This window comes from Calonectris borealis, chromosome 3, assembly GCF_964195595.1.
Source record: "Calonectris borealis chromosome 3, bCalBor7.hap1.2, whole genome shotgun sequence".
Lineage (NCBI taxonomy): Eukaryota > Metazoa > Chordata > Aves > Procellariiformes > Procellariidae > Calonectris > Calonectris borealis.
In genome coordinates, this window is record NC_134314.1 from 51,820,123 (window position 1) to 51,832,130 (window position 12,008).

Sequence of the window (12,008 nt, forward strand, 5' to 3'; positions counted from 1 at the left end):
TTGCCTTTTTTGTTGTGTTTTTTTCTACATGCAGCAGTCTCACTGTCTTTTCTTCTTTTTCTTCTTCCTCTCCAGGCCCTCAAACTGACACGAGATGTAGAGAGAGAACCCTTTGCCAAATCTGCTGTCAGCAAGTGGACAGTGATACTGTTTACAGCTTACGACCTTTGTGAACCCTGCATTATTTTCCTAACGAAGCAGACTGTTAATAGGCCCCTTACCAGAGTGACGATCCTCCTTTTTTTTTTCTTTTTTTTTTTTTTCTCTTTTTTTGGGGAATTGAACTTACTCTGAAGTATGCAAAATCTTCCTTTTCTGGGATGGCCAAGCACCTGCTGTGGAGACAATGTTCAGCACCATCCTGTTGAGAACACACTGTGTAGCCTTTACAGTAGTTACTTGTCAATGAGTATGTGGTGTTTCAATATATTAATGGTTTATGGGATGCTTTAAGTTGGCTTTTCTTTTTGGAGGTTTTCCTCGACTGCCCACCCTCCCCCCTACAACCTCCAGTTTGATTTCCTTAGATTTTTGACCATTTTTGCTTTCTCTCCCTGGGGAATCTGAAGTACTGCGCACGTGCAAGGAAATTATCATAACCCAACACTGCTCAGGCGTCAGGGTTTTCTGAATATACAGCGTTTGCTAACCAACCAACCGGCTGAATTCCAGAGAGAGGTGATGTGTGTGGTCTGTTTGTTTGTTGGGTTGGTTTGTTTGTTTCTTTCTTATTCTTTCCTTAAATTTAATGGTACACCCCTGTTTTCCATAAGCATCAAACCAGGGTTGATTGCAAAACAAGGGAAGCCGGTGAGTTTGCCTCTTGGCTCGTGAGGACGGACTGACAGCGGGTGCCGTTGCCCGCACGTGCACGGAGGCAGGAGCCCGTTTGCTGCCCGCCGGAGCAGGCTCCCCTCCTGCCTTATGTTAGCAGGGCTGCCCCTACTACTGCAGCGAGCTGGTAAGGAGTTATAAGCTGAGATGCCAGACAAGTTGAACGTAGCCACCTGTAAAGATGTGTTTGAAAAAGCGAAAATTAAGGGAAATACGCCATTTAGCAGAAAAGCTAAGCATAGAGGCTGGGCATCGGCAGGTGACTTGCAGTGGCAACGCCAGGAGTTGAGGCACAGGTCATTGCAAGGTGTGTTGCTGCATCAGTGATACTTTTTTTTTTTGTTTTGGACATATCCTTGATTATTTTTTCCTTCTCATTATGTATAATCCGTTGTGGCAGAAGAAGCAGGAGAGGGAATGGCAAGGTTACAGTATCATACAAATGGCTTTTCATATGAGCATAGATTGTAACAGGATAAATGACACTGAAAGACAAGGCAGTTTTATATATTTTGCTTCTAAGATTTTCTTTTGTAAAATGAATAATTAATAATAATAATGAATAAAAGGTATGGTGCTGTATAGATCCTCTCTATAATCTGGAAAGTTTGATTACTTTTTCTTAGTATCTTGGGGGGGGAGGGATACAAAAAAAGAGGGGAAGACACCAATGGTACATAGGAACTCGGTATGAAGAGGTTCTGAATAGGACAGTGTATACATAATTCTCCAAAGCGATATATGAAGTTCTTTTTCTTTGCATAAAAGCATTATGCATATAAATGTATAAATATATTTTATTATGTACAGAAATGGATCATTATGCATGGATGTTAGGAAAACAAACTAGCATTTTAACCCAGAGTCTCAGTGCATGAGTTCCCACGGACCCGTGTCCCATGCAATGTGGAGTGACTCCCTCTCGCCACTGCCACCGCACATGCAGAGTCATGCACGCGCGCGCGCGCACACACACACACACAAGCATTCGTGGGCCCTTCCTCGCTCCTTACTTTCCAGGTCCCTGAGGTGATATTGGTGAAACAACAGCTCCTAGTGTGATGGAAGTTTTGTTTTTGTATCGTGGCCCCCAAGCTGTTCTCTCGTAAAGATGCACTTCTTGGTTTCTCCCCGCAGTTATGACTTTGTAGACTCTGTGCAGTTGTGGTTATCGTAGCCCTGTAGCATATCAACTCTTCCAAGCAGCCAAGGGTTTATCGTTTGCCTTTTAAAAAAACTTCTCTTTTCTTTTTACGCTGAGGTGGTCTATTTGTCAGCGTGAGGCCTAGTTTATTGCATTTATTGGAGCTAGCTGATGCTCATGGCCCATCTCTGTCAGCAGCCAGCTACCCAGGACGCTCGTGTGGCCCAGTGGTCCCCTGGGCCAAGGGTCGCGTTGCTGTTGGAGTCCGTTTGCAGGCACCTTTTACCAAAATGGGTCGAGAGCTTTATCACCAGCCTCCTCTGGGCGCGTAGCATTAGCTCTCAGCTCCTGGTACACCCCGAAACGCGAGTGTACGCTGAAGGACTTCCCTCCAGTGCTCCTTTCCCCGAGGCTCCTCCGCGGCTGCCGCCCCGCAGCTGGGCTTGTCCCCCTGCCCCGCGGTCTGGGCTCCAGCAGAGCTCGCTCGGCGGCCCCCCGTGCCGGGGCGCAGCCTTTGGCCCCTGCACGGGTGAGCCTCCGCTGAGACCCGGGGTGCCTGCCCGAAGACCACCGAGCACTGCTGACAGCACCGGTAAGGCCTGACTTGATAGTAAGGCCAAGGTGACCAGAATCCATAACTTTTTATTTTTTTTCTTGGTACGGATGCATTTCTTGTCAAAGGCGAGGGAAGGCCCGTTAGCTTAAACCAAACGGGGGCAACTTCTGCTCTGCTGCGGCAGCCGAGACCGCTTGAGTTCAACAGAGCCAGCTCCCGCTGGTAGAAATGAGAGGGAAAACATGGTCCGCTCTGTTCAGAAAATGGAGGGAAAACACTTGATTTAGAGACAGCCCGTCAATGGCAGAGAAGTTTTTTTAAAAAAAAAAAAAAGCATTAGCGGCTGAAAGGCTTAACCTGCCTCCCAGCAGCGTCAAGGAAAGCATTTCCGTTGGCGTGGCTGGGACACCTTGGGCCCCTGCTGTGGAGAAGATCCCAACACTCGCTGAAGAGGGGTGGACTTGGCCAACCTCTTCGGTTTGGTTTGGTTTCTGTTGCTCATTTTTGGGGCCAAAATTTTCAAATGGAAGTGCCTGGTGTCAGGCACCGGACGTCGGGGACTCCAGCGTGGTCACAGGGGGTGAGCTGCTCTGCCCTCGTCCCTTCTCGAAGGAAGGAGAGGTGCCAGGTCCCCCCAGGCCCAGGGGAAGGTCACCACCCTCTGCGCCTGCTGAGGTGCCCAGCAAACGCCCTCCTCTCCAGAGGTGCTAAATAAATCTCCCTGAATTCAAAGGGCCGCTTATTTAGGTGTCAAAATGCAGGCTTGAATGGCTAATTTTGGGAACCTACCTTTTGAAAATTTGGCCTTTGAGTCTTTGAACATGTTTATGCCTAGAAGTTTTCCTTCTGAAACCATGTAAAACAGATAAAGGTCCAGAACAATTACATAGGTATCATTTAAACACTTGGTCTAAGCAAAAGGTCTAAAAAGGTGACGTTTATGCAGTTCCTAGTCACAGGTTTGGGGCTTGATTTAATGATTTTGTAAAAAAATTTTCTCTTGAGAATAATTGGATAGTTGACCACTGCTTAACTCCAGAAATTTTTGTGCCACCACTTCAAAAAATTACCTTTTAGGTCATGTATTTCTCTAAAATGATGTCATTGCTTGGCAATCGGTGTCCCGTAAGTGTTTCTAATACACGATATACCTTAGGAATTGCCAACAGATGCGAAGGGGGACCAGATACATTTCGTTACTATGGGTTGGAAAAAATGGATTGTACATTTGGCTTCACATGTTTAACTTTTTTTTAAAAAAAGTTGCATGATTGGAAAAAATATGTATACAGTATCTGTAAAACTGTTTTATCTGTTTTTGTTTCAAGCCATGTAAATTGGAAGAATATTAAATCCACAGCCTTATCGCGCATGGCCGTCGTTACATACCGAAGAGCTGAACAGTTTATACTTTTCATTTGGGCTATCTTGTACTTTCATTTGAAAGCAGACACTCTCATGTTGCAGTCTTACTGAGGATTTTATATTAAAAAAAAAAGAAAAAAGATGCTGCCCTGGAGGAATATACTACCTTACTACACAGAGGTTGGAAGGAAGTTTGTTTTGGAGCAAAACCTGCCCCTTTCCAAACGAAGTAGAGACGCAGTGCTTACTCCACTTGGTGTTAGTAGATATTGCCTTGTGTATTCCATTTTAAATTGTAATCTAGTTTGTAAAAGAGGTGGTGACGCATGTAAATAAAGCATAATGGATCTCTACATTGCACATTTGCTTTTGCTCTGTTTCATTGCGTCGTGGACGGACATCTAAAAGCAGGACCTGGAAGGGGGTGACTTCCGAGCAGCGGGTGAAAGTGGCTGGTGGGGGGCTTGGGGCTGGGGAGGGGGTCTGATGCTGCATCTGCTGGAGTCTCTACACGCATATTTACGTGGGCCTCTGCACTTCAACTCTTCAGCCAAGCCAGCGGAGTTTGGCTGGTCAGATAACCCCCAATGGGATCATTTACTGCTGCTAAAAATCACAAAGTTCACTTGATTTTGGGGACGGGGAATGGGGGGTGTTTGTCCCCTGGGATGGCAATAGCACCCTCCAGCTGCAGCCCAGCTCGCCCGTCCTGGACGACAACCAGCCCAACTGCGAATCGGTCAGGAGAAGAGTTACACCCCCCCATGGGCTTGGCTGGGGTTCAAACTGTCTTTGAAAAATGCCTGGAGTACTTGAAACCACCCATTTGGGATTTGGGATAAGAAAACCAGCAGCCTGACTCAGCAGAAAGTTACACCGAGGGCTCTGGCCAAGGCACAGGAGAGCGTGCAGAGAAACACGAGACATGTCGACAAAAAACTCTTCTCCCGCCCTGACGGGAAGCCGCAGATGTATATGGTTTTTTGGAGTCATTTTTCAAGAGCAAATGATATTTTCAAGAAAGAGGAGCCTTTATGTGCAGCAGGGAGGGGTTTCCCACGACTCCGGGGGGACGACTGCCGTGTCGTCTGTGCAAAGCCCGTGGGAGTGTTGTGCTGAAGTCCTGCAGCACGAAGAGCTCTTCAGGCTTTGTCCTAACTAGAGATAGCCTGGAATACTACAAGATGCAGTCAGAAAGTAACCTTTGACTGGGGTGAAGCGTGCGTTAGCATCCCCAGAGTGAGAGAGCGCTCGTCCTGCAGCAATTACAGCTTCTCCTCGGAAATGGAGCTGTTTTGCTGACTTCTCTGAAGGCTCCTCCAACAGCGATCTGGCAGCGAAGGACCCGTGTCCTCCTCCTCGGTGGCATCGCCCCACTGGTATTCAGGACAACGATGGGAGCGTTTGGCCCGGTGAGGTGCCGGGTGGAAGGGCCTCCGTTTTGACCTGAGTTTAGGCAGGGCAGCAGCAGCAACGATGAGCTGATCAAATCCTGTGCGAGTTTTGTGCTGAACCTACTCGGTTGTGTTGTGCAATGCCTTAGCTGTGACCTTCAGTTCACCCGGCCTTGGAAGAGATCGTTCTTATCTTTCAGAGTACTTTCAAAATAAGTCCAAACATTTTAAACTTCTCCAAGTTGTCCCAGAAGACAAAAGGCTTTTCGAGCTGCTGCTGAGACTGGTGAGGCAACCGAGAGCTATTTTGGGAGCTCCCCACCACATACGCTGCGTTGCGAGTTCGACCAGACCAGGGAAAACAGTGTTTCACAGCTCTTGTTTGGCTACCGCTGCCAAGGAAGTTAGTGGTGCTTTCACGAAGATTGAGATAGGCAAATCTGGGAGGCTACCTCTTTTTCTGGTGGAGTCATCATGACTGGTATCTCCCTGTTCAAAAGGAGGACTTCTCGGGTGAAGCGGAGCCCAAGCCAGATGGAGTAGATACCGCTCTCGCTGGCGCACAGATTCATCCCGCTGCCAGCGACTTCTGCAGTGTCTCATCGCTTCTCTGTTTGCCCGGCCCAGCCCACAGAGCTTTTTTCCCACTGGCTCTGCCTGTGGAATTTTTAAAAATTAAAATATTTTTATCATGTAAACACAAAACATAGAAAATTCCATTACAACAAAAAAAAAACAAGCTTTTTTTTTTTACTGCTGTTTAAATCTTTAGAAAACTTTGGAATTGTCTGACAAAATGCAGAGACTCTGGTTTGGATTTTTTATTTTTGCACTTGGATTTTCTTTTCACACTAATGACACCAGTAGTTTTGGATGTGCCACAACATTTACCTATTAGAACAAAGCGTCTCCTGCTTTTATTGTTTGATGCTTTGATGACATACCAAGGAACTGATTTAATCTAGAAAACGAGATAAAATGTCTCGATTCAGGAACAATCGGCCTAAATGAGGCTAACTGTTGTAACATTCTTTTAATGTTACATTTTGCCATGAAGGCGTAAAGATATCTATATCCTGTGAATGACGTGAAATGGGGGGAAAACAGTAAAATTATATGACATCCCATAAAAATCTTTCCAGCTTCCAAGACAAATACCATCCTGATCAGGATTCCCCTCCCCTCAATTATCACTCTTTTTTAGGTGATACCTTAAAACTTTGGTTCTGCTGAAATTGAAAGCATAAGGCAATTCGCAAGTGCTGCCTTTCCCCGGGGATTAGCGTTGCGGCGGTGCCGACCGGCTGTGCACGCTGCCCTGCTTCGCACACCCTGATGGGCGTCGAGGCTGCTGCCGGCACCCGTGGCGCGTGGCACCGCGTGGATGTCAGGCTTCGGCTCTGCTTCACGCCCTGGGGGCCACTGTAAGCCCGGTAAGACCCCGCAGCTAGTGCAGGGAGATGCCGAGGCGGGAGGATGGGGAGGACGTCAGTGAGAGCAAAGAGGGAGCTGGCGGATGCCAGCACCCTGCTCCGGTATTCATGTGTCACATGAGACCTCTCTGAAGCTTCAACTGCTGCAAGGACAATGGATCCTTTTTCTATTTGTAACCACCTTGGAAAAGGACGGCATCGGTTAGAAAGTGCTAGTTAAGAAATACGGGTGTACTCTACCTCTGACCTCCAAAGCAAAAGATGGAGGAAAACTATGCATTGACACGGCCACCTCGGAGGACCTCCCTGGGGAGCAGCAGAGGATGCTGCTCCTGACACCTTCCCCTCCCGGAGGGCGAGGTCCAGCCTTTCGCAGGCTCTGCTGTGACGGGCGGGCCTGGCGTCTGGGCAGCCTCTCATGTTGCATTTGCTGTTTCAGTAGGAAATTCATACTCCACCAGCGCTTTATTTTAAATCTCTATAGGCTCCTCTTATTTAAGGCTATCCAGGCTTGTACACCATTAACTAGTTCATGGATGAATGTCCTGGAGAAAAGTCAGTGCTTAGAAAGTAATTCATAAAAGACATAAAATAAAAAAAACTTAGTCTCTTTACTCATTAAATGAAACCCATTGTCATTCACACTTCTCTTGAGAGCCATACTTGCAGTATCAAACTGTGTTCTCAACCTCAGTGTGCATCTGTTAAGCAAAATTTATGGCGAGGCTGTCTCATTTATACAGAAGTTTTTGCTATGCACTGTCACTCAGCCCAGCAGACTCCTATGGAAAAGCCACAATTTAAGTCAAAACTCTACTGTGCCTGAGCAGTTATAAAATTATAGTGGCTTTCAGAGCTAGGAGATATCAAAGTCTCTTCCTGGGGAAGGCATCTACCTTCAGGTGTCTGCTCTGAAGCTTCTGCCTCTAGGACCACAGCTAGAAGGAGAAGGTAGCACAGGGGAAGGGCAGGTGTGGATGTACAGGGCGTCTTCGCTTTGCAGTTGAGTTGTGTTTGCTCTGCAGTCCGAGTGAGGTGGGCTACCTTGTTTTCACCAAAGGGTCGGTGCAAACTCGCTTACCACAGAGTCAGAGCAGGTATGTGGGAAGGTACCCTGGAGTAGCCGATACAGGTAAATACAAAGCCTCGCTTCCCTTTCTCTATCTCATCCATAGCTATAGCTAGCACTTCAGGGTGAGCCCATTGCACTCTGTTTTTCACTAGAGGACATCAAGGTGACAAGTCGTCTGCAGAAAGTGCCCTGAATTGCTGGGTCTTGGGGGACTTGGCTGAAACTCTGTCGCTACACTTCCAGCCTCTTAAAGCTCCTGCCTGAATATCTTTGCTTTTCCACAATCTCTTCACCTTACCTCGCCAAAGCTTTGTTCCCTTCTTGAGAAAGGGCCTTAGGGACGATGACATGATGTTGTTGTTAGCGAGAGCCTCTCACGGTTTGGTTTTCCCACAGAAATGCATGAGGAGCCGGGGGCTGGCTCCCACCTTACCTATCTCATGGACCATGCCTCCGAGTGGGCTTCTCTGTGTGTGCAGAGAAAACGTCAAGAGATGTGGGCATACAGGAATGGCAAATAAGGCAGCACGTGAAAAGGGCCTAATAAAATGGTACCCTTTAAATGACACGTTGCCTTGGGGGCACCTGAACCACTCCTTCATGCCCTTCAATCATTCTTCAATCCATGGCTGAAGTCACCAGTGTTTCCCATTGCTGTCAGCAATGGTCTTCCTAACTTTTGATCCCCATGAGCTTTTCTTTGAAAATAAGTCTTTTTTTCTTTTTTTTTTTTCATTCTCTGACTTCTTTACATTCTCTGTTTTTCTAAGGCCAGGTATTAAAATGTTTGTGGGGTCAGTAATGTCAGTTGTGGATACGATTTTTCGTAATGATGTTTTTATACAAGCAAGAAACCTGAGTAGCACAGTTATCTGGCAAGCGCTCGCTGGCAATACAACTCACTCCATTCCAGCTACGCTGGCAAGAAGCGCTCTTTTTTTTGCTGCTTCAAGCTACGTCTGAGTCTGAAGACACAGTATGCTGGTCTAGCTATGCCAGCCCCCTTTTCCTAACATAGGCTAAACCTTGAACATTGTTTCACGCGGAATAGCAAGTTTGCAGCTAATGTGAACTGCTGGCTGTATTCAAAGGTCTGCTAAGGTCAGGAGATGCGGAGAGTAAGTACAAACAGGTTGTGGACCTCTTACCAGGTAGGGCTGCTCAAAGGGACATGAGCACACCACTTCAGAGCAAACTGCTACAGCCAAAGGAATGGGGAAAAAAATGAGTGCCTTGCTCTTTTTAAAAGTGTCTCTCTTTGTTCGTGCTCTGCCGAGCCTTTCTGTGAGAAATGGATATTGTGAAGTAGCTTCGTACAGCCAAATGCAGCCTAGAACAACCACCTACAGAGTCGGCCGTGGTGCCTGCCCTCCGGCAGTGCTGGCACTCGTGACCTGTAATACTTCCCTGGGCCGCAATCTGCAAAATAAAATTGACAAGCTCTGATTCTCTCTATTTCAGTGAGACAAGAATCCCGCTAACTTTTCCTCTTGAAGGTTAACCGAATTTGAACATTTTATGCTGATCACCTCATCCCTAAGCTAACAAAAGGCTTATCTGTTTCTTTTGCACTATAATTGACAGTCCTCTGTAGACACATGTTCAGCATTTCAAGACTAACTCAAAGGTCAAATTTATCATACGGGCAGATTGGATGAGCTTGTGGCTGAGGAAAGACCATCTAAAGGTGAATTGTCTAACATATCTGTACACACACACACAGAGTCCACACACATTTCTTTTTGGTCTAGCCTTGTCTCAGACATCACCCCTATGCCAAGAGTCTCAGGATGAAGCTGTACTAGAAATGTTAAAGGTGGGTTGACTTTGGCTCCTGGAATACAAGATAATAATAAAGGTGTGAACAAAGGAGATGTATTCAGCGATGGATAGAGCAGAATTTCATTCTTCTGACCCCTCTTATCTGAAATCTTAATTACACCAAACTGCTGAAGCACCTTGTTTGTGTTTAAGCAGTTTACTCCCAAATTTTCGGTATCCAGGCATGGGTATGTGCCGCACCAGAGAAAGTGTACAGACCCCTACATTCACTGCACACTGCTGCAACAGCTGATAACGGTACCCGAAACAAACCCTGGGGACCCTTGTACCCCGCGCATGGGACAGTCATCCGCAAACGATGGCCTGTAATACCACGCACCCTGGGCACGTGCTAAGCCTTGCTCAGAGCGCAGCTCCCGGTGCACGTATGACACGTGCTCGGCTTCTTCACACAAAATTAATGTATGAAACTCAAAATATAATAAAACTGTAGGTACAGCTGAAAGTGTGAACTGAGTAGGGGAGGTGGATAACTTCCCCCAGTTAAAATCACTATCTTCAGCGGCATCCCCTCCGCCCTATTTGGTAGGGCATTACGGGATGCAGACTCTTGTGTTGGGAAATGGTGACCAGCTAACAGTCCCTTTCCCCTGGGGATGTTTCTGTTGTATCCCACAGGCTTTTTGGCCGAATGTCAGTTTTCAGCCTCTCCCCCCTCCCCCTGGCAGAACCACAGGTGGTGGCCACAGAAAAGGAATTTGGAGGTAGAAACCAGTTCTCCACCGGACACTTCAGCAACTATCAGCTTTCGCATGTGCGTTTCCAAAGCAGGACCTGCACGCTATCTCCCCTCCCACCTGTCCCATCCTCCTCCTCTGAGCCTAATCTTGTGCCACACTTGTCCCCCAGTCCCCATGCCGCCTGCCCCACCCAGCCTTGGCTGGATGCCCACGGCCATGGGGGCCTGGAAACCCAAAAGTTGGCAGCAGCCTCTGACTGCTGGTGTGTCAGCCAGCCCAGCAGCTGGAGGATGCGTGCCCCACACCCTAAGCAAGGCCCTCATGCAGAACGAGGAGTGCTACCATGTGCCACCACGAGGAACTGGGAGGGAGAATCAACCAGATGACATTCAGCAGGCAAAGGTGCACAGCACTATGCTAAGGAAGGAGAGATCAGCTACGCATATGTCAAATGGGGCACAAGCAGCAGCACTGGAAAAAAAGATGTTGTGAGCAACGATGAGCGAGAAACTGTCTGAGCTCCTGCTGCGGTGTTGTGGCACTGGGGCAGTCCTGGACGCTGGAGCCGGTCTGAAGAAGAGCGACAAGAATAAGCAGAGAATGGGGACCTATGGGAGAAGGATGATTTTGTTTGTTAGAACATGTTGAGAGGGGACACAAACTGCCTTTACATAGAAGACTACTAAACGAAACCCTTCCTGCCCACTAAGGAGAGGACATAGCTGTGTTGCATCTGCAGCAAATGTAGGTTATGTTCTAGCTACGAGGGTAATTAACACATTTCCTACAGGTGTGGACTCTTCTTCATTAGGGGTGTTCCAGAGAACAAAATATTTGCCTGGATTTTCATTTGCCCTGCCTCAGAGCAGGAGGATGATCTCCTGAGGCCCCGTCTAACCTCATGCGCCTATGACTTGCCTTAAAGAGTTAAAACTTTAACTTAAGTTAAAACTTTAAAGCTTTAAAAACAAAACAAAACAAAACAAAGGCGCAGAGGCTTCTGCCCTTTCCTACCTGAGGCACAGGTCTCTATGTACAGTAGCAAATTGTTATCTTTTCCCCTGGTTTGAGCGTAACAGGTATTGGGTAATGTTGTCCCGGAGTGTTGACGCATGAGCCAGGGTGTGCCCCAGACCCCGGAGAGGTATTGATGTCGTGCAACCGCCTGCTAAAAGTCTGGTGTTTGGTTTCCTTCTGCTTTCTAACGTCTCCCTTTGGCCCCAGAGAGGCTGCACGTTGTCCCGATTCGTTCTCCAGGCACATCTCGCTGCAAAGAGAAGTCACTCTCTCCCGTTCCCGGTGAGACTCAAAGCTCGGAGAAGATCCCCTGCCCCGTAGGTTTCCTTTTCCTGCTGAAAACCAGTGCAGAAAGTGCTCCTTTTGGGGCACCACATGCTCCGGCACCTGTCGACCCCTCTCGTGGCTGGATGTCTGCAAATCTGAAGGTCCAGAAGTATAAATACAGGGGACAAGGCAGATGTTCCTGCAGCGGGTCAGGTTCGTTTCAGAGGTGGCCAGCTTCCCCCGCTGAGGGCACGTGTTGGCCCTCTCAGCAGGGAGGATGGGCTGGACCAGAAGATTTGCAAGCAGCAAAGCCCCACGGATCGTGAGCAGCAGGGCTAGCGCAGGCAGGGATGCCAGAAGGCACGGCGGGGAGAGGCAGCTTGGGGTGAGCACTTGCTTATCAG

The 12,008-nt window shown here is 47.8% G+C and overlaps 1 protein-coding gene and 1 long non-coding RNA gene across 3 annotated transcripts in view; one reads left to right on the forward strand and one right to left on the reverse strand.

Moving 5' to 3' along the window:
- FOXO3 (forkhead box O3) overlaps nucleotides 1–4,259 on the forward strand; it is a 97,672-nt gene extending 93,413 nt beyond the window's left edge. For both annotated transcript variants that reach the window (XM_075145629.1, XM_075145631.1), the window contains exon 3: nucleotides 76–4,259. The gene's annotated coding sequence lies outside the window, so the exon portion shown is untranslated. The remainder of the gene's footprint in view (nucleotides 1–75) is intronic.
- Nucleotides 459–11,824, reverse strand: LOC142080358 (uncharacterized). Its single transcript, XR_012672972.1, has 2 exons — nucleotides 11,335–11,824; nucleotides 459–5,950 (listed from the first exon to the last, which is right to left on the reverse strand). It is a non-coding gene; the product is annotated as an uncharacterized LOC142080358 (long non-coding RNA).
- Between the last annotated feature and the right edge of the window lie 184 nt (nucleotides 11,825–12,008).